Genomic DNA, 10,084 nt, shown 5'->3' with positions numbered 1-10,084 from the left:
AGCGTAATTCTGTGAACCTTCCGACGCATGTCGGCGCGGCGGCATCTGCTATCAACAGTTTGCACCACGGCAAGTCCAGAATGCTTAAATGGGCGACCTGAAATCGCGGTGTGTGTTCTCGAAATGAAGACAACTTAGCAGCGCCAAAAGTTAATCAGAATGTACAGTGCCGAGGACGAAGGGTAGTGGCGGCAACCGTTTTTTACTAGGCACATGTGCGCATTACAATTACAGACAATTGCGCCGAGAATAGGAAAAGTAATCTTTGGTGTCCCCACACATGTACCACGTACGTACCACTACAGTAGATCTCCTCTTCTGAAATATTAGCAAGGAAAACTCGAAAATCGGGAAGTTCTTATTTTCTAGTGGGCGAAATTGTAGCTTAAAATTTGTTTTACACCCACGATACGTTTTATGAGCAGAAAAGTCTTGTGAGCATGCGCCACAAGGATCATAATTGCGTGATATTCAGCGCTTAAAAAGATTTCCTAGTAGAAACCAAATATTTCGTAGTAGGATACATGATTCTACAACAGTTTAGGACCTGCGACCTTCAAAAGGTAGACTAGCTAGACGCTTCATCTCATAGCCACTGCACTGGTATAACTTTCACGTCTCACTGTACCGTGGTGTACGCTATGTTGGCCAGACTTGACTGAGTCCCTCATGCAAAGGAAGTTAATTCAGGACACACAACCAGACGATAGGGTCAGAGAAGAGGCTGTAGAGACGGCAATAGGAAGGGTATACGCTTGGCCGGCCATCATGTCTAATGCACCTACATGCACTCCAGCATATGAAAACCTATGGGTTCTGCACAGGCTCAATAAGCAACGTCTAAGAGAATCTTAAGATATGCCTAGAACGTGAAAGCATCTACGGATTGTTTGTGTAAACAGGTATAAGCAGCGAGCATGCTGCAAATGTAATTGATAGGCAAACGTCAAGGCTATCATGGGGCGAATTTAACAAAAAGAAATGGTGCAAAAGATCCCAATTTCAAACTACATTGATGTTATATGTGCATACACTATAAACACAGTCATCAGTATGTTAACTGTACGTAAACACTCAAGTGATATGATCAAACGGAACTAGAGGCCCCACTGCAATCGCCCAGTTATGTTTCTTTGCAGTGGAATAGGTCGGTATCTGTTAGTCGCACAAACAAGATTATCTGATGGCATGGAGAAATAGCTGGAAAGTGGCTATGGAGCTCCAGCTGCTTTACACATTTTCTGTAATACCAGTTATTTGTTTGAAGTTTGCAATAAAATTGATCTCATTTGTTAGTCTTTTTAATTAATGAACGAAACTTTTCATGGCCACAAAACGGTGGTCGATAAACAAATGCTCACTTTCTTTGGTGGCTTGTAACGATTCACTAGAATTTCACATGGCCAACCCAAGGAATCCATGGCTCGTACACTGCAGGGTAGTGCTAGTCTCCAAAAACATTTGCCAGGACGACTGGAAACTAGTGCGGCCCACAGGCTCCATAGGTGGAAACCAGTAGCCCACCCACAGTGCCATAAAACAGCTAATGAATGGAGTGAGTCTCTGCTAAATATTAAGCAGGTTCAAAGGGTAGGTTCGCATTGATAGATTTTGTGCCATCGTTCACTGTGCGTAGATTAACTATAACGGGCACAATAGTCATTTTTGTTATTTCAGACAGTTGAAGGGTTGCCTAAATGTTCTTTAACAAAACAAAAAGTGAAAGCTCTCAGGGATTTTAAAAACATTGTTTAGCCTCTCCAGCAATTGTCCCAGCCTGAAGGAACTCAGCTGATAGTTGGTGCCGACTGTTGTCCTCGCTTGCTAGCTCCCTGACCAAGCACATGAATGCAGTGACTAAGAAAGATGGTGACCAAAGTGAGAAGAGAAGGTGGATCCCATACAACAGCCCTTGATCATCTAAACACCAGAAAAAAGCGCCGATGACTCACAGGCCACGACTAGGGCGTTAAAATACCTTTTGACATACATTTACAACCTTTTATCAAAAAAATCTTGATTACACACAGTCCCTCCATGGAAGGGGTTTGTTTCTGACAAGGTCGTTGAAATTTGTTATTAGTGACAACATAAACTCATCATTGGTCCCTTTCATTCAGCACACTTACGGGCTTCGTTTTAAAATCCCTGCTGTTTCTATTTCACGTATAAATGAACTGCTTATGCAATATTCTCTTATTTACTTATGTTCGAAGTAAACTGTGTTATACCGTAAAATGTGATGTGCCGAGTGCATGCAGGTGTAACATTCTTCAATGGGACATGCAGAACATGAAGCTCAGTGCTGATAAACTTAAATCAGGGAAAATAAAGCTTCCCATGTTGCTTCTTTATTTTTGTAACTATTCTCTCTACCAAATACCTTGGTGGTAAACTCAACGAAGCTCACCTTTTCCCTAGGCCTTTATAATTGTTTTGCTCTGCAATTATACATTCTCAGCTGGAGCATGCCTGCTGAATTCAGGCCCCAACCACGCTTTACTATTTCTCAATTGCAGCTGTATGAAATGTTGCTCTTTAGGTTTTGCCAATGATTTCCAACAGGCCATTTAATTGGTGTCAGAACCATTTTATACCTTTAATTGCTATTTATAGCAAACAGTATTATATCATTTTTCATAACACATTTTGTTGTAACCTCATTCAATGATTTTGTTACCCCGCCAGCCTGGTTCATAAATCTTTGCGTGAACATGCCCGTCTTGCAGCTAATCTGCATTAACAGACACCACACATTTTGGCTTTCCAGCGTAGCTTTGGTGTCCGCAAAAAGGAATCTTTTTCTTGGCTCCTCTGCAGCAGAGCCTCTGCTCTGCAGCGCTTTGTAGAAAAAGATCACTTGCTGGTTTGGCTTTCCCGCAGGGCTCTAGTGTAGTGCAAGAAAGTATCGCGTGCTTATTCCTTTTTTGTTGAGGTTTTAATGCTGTGCATCTTCCAGAAGAACCCTGGCATTTTGTTTAGAAACGGAACTTCACAGCACAAACAGTGCAGAGAAAGTAGAGCTACTCACTTTTTGCATAGACACGGAAGTTTGGCAGATTACTTGTCATTGACAAGCAAGTGTTTGATTTCTGGCTTAAGGTGCAACGCTGGGATAGTTTACTAGCTGGGGGGAAAAAACACAGCACTGATAAACGGTACTGAAGTACTAGGAAAGGTGCCGTGATCAACATGGTTTCCATGTGTTGGCAGCTTTTTGGTCCAGTGTTTTTCATGAATATTTGCCAGGGGGCCTTAACATGGCCTGCTTTTGTGTAACAAAAATGTCAACAGTGAAGCACTTATCAATGCTCACATGCTGCTCATTGATACCAGAGCAAAAATACGTTCAGCAGTCATTTTATTGTTAAAGCCACCCATGATCCATACACCTTCCAGCTGTACTGCAACTTTCACAAACACCGACAGACATTCACATCTACGCACGTGGCCTTGGCTCCAGTTCTTGCACAAGGAATTAAGAAGTACTCTTGGGAGTGGGCAATGTCACGCTCGACACCAACCATTACCCCGAAGTTGTACTTGATGAACTATTTTTTACGCCTGTTGGCTTAAAGGATTGTTTAAGTGCCCGTTTTGTGGAAGAAAAAGAAACAGCTAATGGGCACACAACACACAACCCGTGAATGTGTTTTCTAGCAGCTGGCTTCTGACGAGACTTGCATCATTGTTGGGACATTTTATAAAGCCCCTTACCACTAAGTAAATTCACTTGAGCAATTTTCCAAAACAGTTTACACAGTGCGGAGTTAAAAAGCAATAGAATGTGAAACGTCCCCTCACAATTGGAAACTCTTCCTGTTCACTACCCCAAAGGCTTTGACAGTAGACGCTTAAGCACGCTTCACCAGTTGCGAATACAAGCATTAGTGTCAAGTCGAACTCCGCAGAGTGCTTGGGATGGGCATATAGATGTCACAGCCACTTGGAATTTGTGCAAAGACTGCAAGCCTCCGAGATAAGCTCTCATCATCATTAGCCCATCCTGCTGAGAGTGAATGAAAGTATTGTGCCTGGTTATGTTCAATTCCAACCAAGCCAAACACAAGAGTAAAGAAGGAACGAGCCTATCAAAATACATACTCAAAGCAGATGCAGGAGGAAGTTCTGTTGCCTAACCAGGTTAGAGGAGGCGAAAGGTACTGGAGCGAAGGAAAGGGAAATAAGAGCCAAGCAGTAATTTTAAGCCTTGCCTATCATTTCATTAAGACTTCCTAAGTTGAAAGCACAATGGTACTAAGCAACAAATCTGAGCATAGATGAACAATAACTGAATTGTCACTTGTTAACCTTATGCACACCAGACTTTTAAAGGACTATTAGCAGAAGTTCCAAACTTGGCTCACACGGCGATCTTATCGGCTGCACTTCTCCCATGCTTGCACAGTTGGAGCTTGAGCCTCCTTGCACAAGAAGCCAGCCAGTCGGCGAATGGTTTCAGTGGTATCTTGAATAGATATATCTTTGGACGGGCAGTTGGGCTCCACCCACGGAAGGGCAACTGCGCTCCCTGCACGGATTCTGCAGCGCTACGTGCACAGATCGTTCCTGTGGAATAGTCAGGATACATTTCTCAGCGACAGTACTACTGCCCCGGGGGAAAAATTGCAGAAGCTACATGCGAGATCGGATTGCGTTCGATGATGCCGTGCGCTACCTGACGACACTCGATTCGTGCACACGCTGACACTACGTCGCTCGCTACGGCGCGACGCGATGGAAAATACTGATCCCTACGTTTTATAATTGAGCCACCACTCCAGAATCAGAACACAAGGCGTGGCATGGAAGAAGCGAGGCACAAGTAGACAACAAATGCAGGCGCGTAAAGCAAATAGCACGCGAACTGCAAAACAACGTGAAGCTTACAAAATATTAAACGACAACAGTACAGTTCTAGGAGCATGTAAAAAGCGGGGCGAAGCAGCGTGCAGAAAACAATGCGTTAGGCTTACCAAGACGTGCAACAGCAAGTTCACAAAAAATACCCAATCTAAATAATTACAAGCACACCTCCCAACAAGAAAAAAGCGCCGCGAGGCAGCCGCTGTACAGGGAGATAAGGACGTAACGATGCGTCAGGCCTGCCATTCGAACCACGGGCGGAGAACATCGGGACACAAGACGCGAACACCCGGCTGCCGTCGTCAACACAAAAAAGTGGCATGATCAAATGACGTAAATATGACGTTTGTTTTGTGACGTCACAGGAAGTCACGTGATTACTTTAGCTTGACGTCACTTTTGCGTGGCAGCAGCTGTTGCCAGGGGGGCGCAGCTCGTGCCACGCGCGTGGCAGGAGACTTAACCTTCTTTCTATTTCATTTTTGTCATCAGTAAGGTGAAAGTCAGAAATCAGCACTGAAAAACTACTTTCCGTTCGCTTTTGAGGGCGGTTTATTGAGATCTCAGGAACGCTGAATTTTGTTTGATAGACGGTTTCGCTTTTGCTTTCGCAGGTGCACGAACATGTTGGCACGCTTTACGAAAAAGGCATGGTGCAGTCTATTTGAAAAAATAAAAACCAACGTTACTGAAAATACCAGGGGCGTAGCGAGAAAAAGGGGTTTATGGGGAATGAGCTTATGGAGAATCACATAATGTTGAAACTTCCATTCATGGCGGGCGCGCTGGGACGGAGCTGCGCCAACTTTCACCTTTTCGTCAGAAAATCTGCCATGTAAGTTCTAATCCCTTCGCATTCAACTTTTATAAAGTTATGGAGCACCTTCGTACGAAATTTGAACCTCCTAGCACGAATATTTGTACAGTTATAAACGTTTTCTTTCATTTTTTTCGGAGCGGGGGCGGCCGCGTGCGCTGTCACACGCAAGCAAAACAAACCTAGTTAACTTCCGCGACCAGGCGACCCAAAAAAAGCCATACTCGCATGCAGTTAGTTCCCTCAGTAAACAACGAGAAAGCAAATTAGGTCGGCTCAATGGGCCATGGAACGAATAATGTTAGGAGTAACACTCACGGACAGGAACCGATCTGCCTGGATCAGAGAACAAATTAGCGTAGAAGATATCATAGTTGAAATAAAGAAAAAGAAATGGACTTGGGCTGGCCATGTGGTTAGGCGAACCGACAACCGCGCGGTGGAGGGGAAGGCCAGTAATCATTTGGAGGGATGACGCAAAGAAAATCGGTGGTAAACTGTCGAGCCGAGCAGCGCAGGACAGCAGCAGTTGGAGGTCAGTGGGCGAGGCCTTCGTCTTGCAGACGACTCGAGTAGGCTGATGATGATGATGTTGAACGCTTGGAGGCCTACGACCTAAGCCACCACTTTGAGAGGGACCTGTAGTTCCATTTGAGATTATCATTTAGATCCTGACGCGCAGTTAACGCACTGACAACTACGTCTTAGTGCTGGCCTCCTGCCCATATTACATCACGGCAGCGTGAAATTTGATAGTTTTTAATATTTGCTGCATTTCTTTGGTTGAAAAACGTCTTCTGTGGCAAGAGTGGAGCTGCCTAACCTGTTTATTTGTTCAATCTTTGTTCCTTGGTGAAAAACTGAAAAATGTATTTTTACTGAAAGAGAATGTTTTGTAGCAGTTGTTAAGGTGTCACTTTATAGACTTGTAAAATTGAATTGCTGAAATTGCTATTGTTTGAGGTGTACCTCGTCTATATACGCATGTATGTAAAAAAAATTGAATTCAATAAACCTTTAAAACCTTTGAGTGAGTTACCAAAGGCTGGTTTGTATGTTGTCTGGTTTGTAAACAGATTTTATGTTGTCTTCGCTTGGTCCCTTTGAGGTCTTGCATGATATTGCCGTTGATTATGACGGTATTTAGTGGCAGGTGAGTTGTAAACTGGGGAAAAATACGCATATCACGTGATGAAAATCCGTGCCCGCAATACAGGTCGTATTCTGCACGCACAGGCTCCTTGTGCAGGCATTACATTAAATGGCGATAGTTCGACACGATTACTTGCTTTATTTCAACGTGTGACATCCACAATAAAATGGTGTAGGCTAGTAAGAATGAGATTTTTTCATTTAGTTCTTGTCCAAAATGCAGTATATAAAAAAGATTTTTCCGTATAAGCACAACACCCACATACACAGAACCCTTAAGTGTAAGGCCAATGGAGCTCATTCTGTGCAGTCTGCCTCAAATCTACGCCCTTACGTTATGTGTAGTGCAGGTGTTATCTTAAAAAAAGAACAGGCTATTAATTATGCATACAAGAAGCATTACATCACTAGCAATAATTTCAGCAAATACCAATTCTTCGGTCATTTTGGGTATGTAAGTAATGCTGACTATTGTTCACAAATTCCTCCGTGCAACAGATAAAACATTTTAAAATGTACAAGTAACAGTGTGCATCCAGGCAGAATCACATCAGCACGCACTCTGGTGGGATAGGGAGGGGGAGGGCAGAGGTGTGCTGGTGCTCTTGAGGGGGCCTGTGGTCTATAGCCTGTTCTTTTATTTACGACATTTGTTTGTCATGCCAGACTGATTGAGCATTGAAAGACCGATACTCTTCCACCTACAAAACTTCAAAGAAAGTTAGAAAAAGTTCAAAGAAAAATCTACCACAAAGGCACGCTCGTTTCCTTGCCACCAGTACGAAAGTCCTTCGCTTGTGCACACTGACATGGTGATTTCAAAACTAAGTGTAACAATGGATGCACGTGTCGGTATGCATGGATGATTGCCTGCTTCCCAAAGACAGCGTTACCACGGATGTGCTGGGTGAGGTGTACAGGGAGTGGGACATGGGAGGACCGTCACCTATCATCACTCTCTGATCCAAATTCTAGAGGACAGGCTGACCCACACTGAGACGCGGCTACATGCTAATGTCGTCGCTGCGATTCTGCTTAACATGCATGATGTGCCACATATAGGCTGCAGGAAACAGTTTCTTCGACAAAATCAGTCATGCAATTTTTTTGTATTACGAGAATTCATTTCCTGCTATAAGGCCTCAACCAAGAAGGAAATGCCAAGAAATGCAATAGGGTGAAGCCCTGTGTCATGTAAATGAACTTTGTTTTGTAAATATCTTCTAAGTTTAGAAATGTGCGAAAAGAAACACACATTGTTACTTCAGTTGTAAATATCTGTAAAGATTTTATAAACATGCATAAATATTTTGTAAGCGTAAATATCTAAATAAAATGGGTACCATGGACTTGTTTTACTTCTTTATAATGCTTACAGCATGTTGCTTGTAAAAATGCACAGATCAATAGGTAGAATTTGCATTATGCGCCCCGTACGCTTATTTGAGGATAGCTGTAGTTCACCACTCGAAGCCTTCCTACCCAAATTGGGACCCACCACTTCCCCCAATGGGAAACTGCAATATTGCATGGAATACAAGTACACCTTACCAGATGTTCCAACTTCTTTAAAGGAGCCATGAAGACAAAATACAAGTTTGTGTTATTCGAAAGATTTTGTGTTTTATAGTGCCCCAGCGCTTGTCCGAATGCAAACGAAGCTTTACTCACTGAGAAATTAATTACTTGAAGTTATAATTATGGTTTTCCCGCTAAATCGTGCGTTCTCACTGCCTGCGATGATATCACAGGAACCGACCGCTCTGCAGCCAACTGGGAAGCCTTGTTAACCGTTAGTGAACCTAGATGGCGCCACCATACCGTGGCAAGCCATTTTCTTTTATATGTTTTTGACCGTATTTAAACCTGGCTTGTTTTTGTTCAGGGAGAAAATAATCGTTTCGTGAAACATAGTGCTCGGTCGACAAATATGGTCACAAAAAAACATCGTTTCTTGCGTCAATCCGTCAGTGTCGTCTGAGACAACCCCGAAGCCCCAGTCCTGTGCAGCTAAAGCAAGCATAGTGCGCACAGTACCAACAGCAGTACGCATCGGTACTTCTATGATTACATGTGCTTTTGTAACTTCCACTGTTTATCTCACCATTCTTGTGGCTTTAAAAGAATGTGCCCTAAATTTAGGTGCAAGTAGCTCATCCGGCAAGCTTATAAGCTCTGCCTAATTTGCGTTTTCTTTTGCCGCCCCCCGCCAATCGCAGAACTGGCTGGTATGACATCATAGGTTCTGTTGCGGGAAATGAGCTAGTGGGTCGCATGGCCATTCCCTTTTTTCCTAATTATGTAGCTTATTTGAGCGAAGTTTACGTTAAAAGAGGTGTCAGTATGACGAGGCAATCTTTAAATGAACAAAACTTGTGTTTTCTCTTCATCGTTCTTTTAATGTTTAAAGTGATGGCCTCCACATCCGGGAAACATTCTACTCCGCTCGGTTCGCAAAGACTGATGCAAAAATATGCAGTTCCACTGGGTATAATGCTCAGAAGCAAGCTCCGTATAATGACCGACGACCATAACTGTGAAAATAGCTCATAGGCTACACATTAGGCGGCATGAAGTGCGTAGAAAAAATTGCCCGCTTTGAAGCACGGCAGCGGAGCAATCAGGATCGCATGCGTACCATGTTGCAGCAGACGCCGTTCTTACTGCGCCGATACCTACAGTGCCAGCTTCGGGTGGCCAGTTTTCACACCTTCCCATCTCAGCCAGTGTTTCATACTAATATACACTAGGGGGGACACTGGCACTAATGTGTATGCAAGCCGCCGAATGGGGGCTTCAACCCTCCGGAGGTGGCCATGCCTGGAGGATCCGTAATTTTTTAACTTGGCTTGAACGAGCTATCATCTTGACTTGACTTAAAACACTTTTTTTAAATACAGTAGCTATAGATAATATTAAAGAGTGTATACATGATTAGTCGTATAAGCAACTTATACTTCAATTTTTTATTGCGGTTTAGAAGAATTCTTTCATTAAAGGGAGGATATTTGTAAACTTCATACACGGCTGAGTTTGGTGGAGCCGGCGATTCGGTGGCGAAGCGTTTTTTTCTTTCTTGGCGTGCGAGTCAGTGGTGACATGTGCCTGAAGCAGGGCAGCGCGCTGTGCTGCGTTAAATTTTGTTCCGGAAAACTAAGAGTAGGGAAGTGATGCGTTGTATAACCACTAAGCGTGTCATCTGCGTATTTCTCTTGTTGATCGTCTTTTCCGTGCCTGTTTTCAAGATTA

Source organism: Haemaphysalis longicornis, unplaced genomic scaffold, assembly GCF_048455015.1.
Source record: "Haemaphysalis longicornis isolate Haplotype H1 unplaced genomic scaffold, Haemaphysalis longicornis Haplotype H1 scaffold_10, whole genome shotgun sequence".
In the NCBI taxonomy this organism is placed as follows: Eukaryota; Metazoa; Arthropoda; class Arachnida; order Ixodida; family Ixodidae; genus Haemaphysalis; species Haemaphysalis longicornis.
This window is presented reverse-complemented; position numbering follows the sequence as displayed.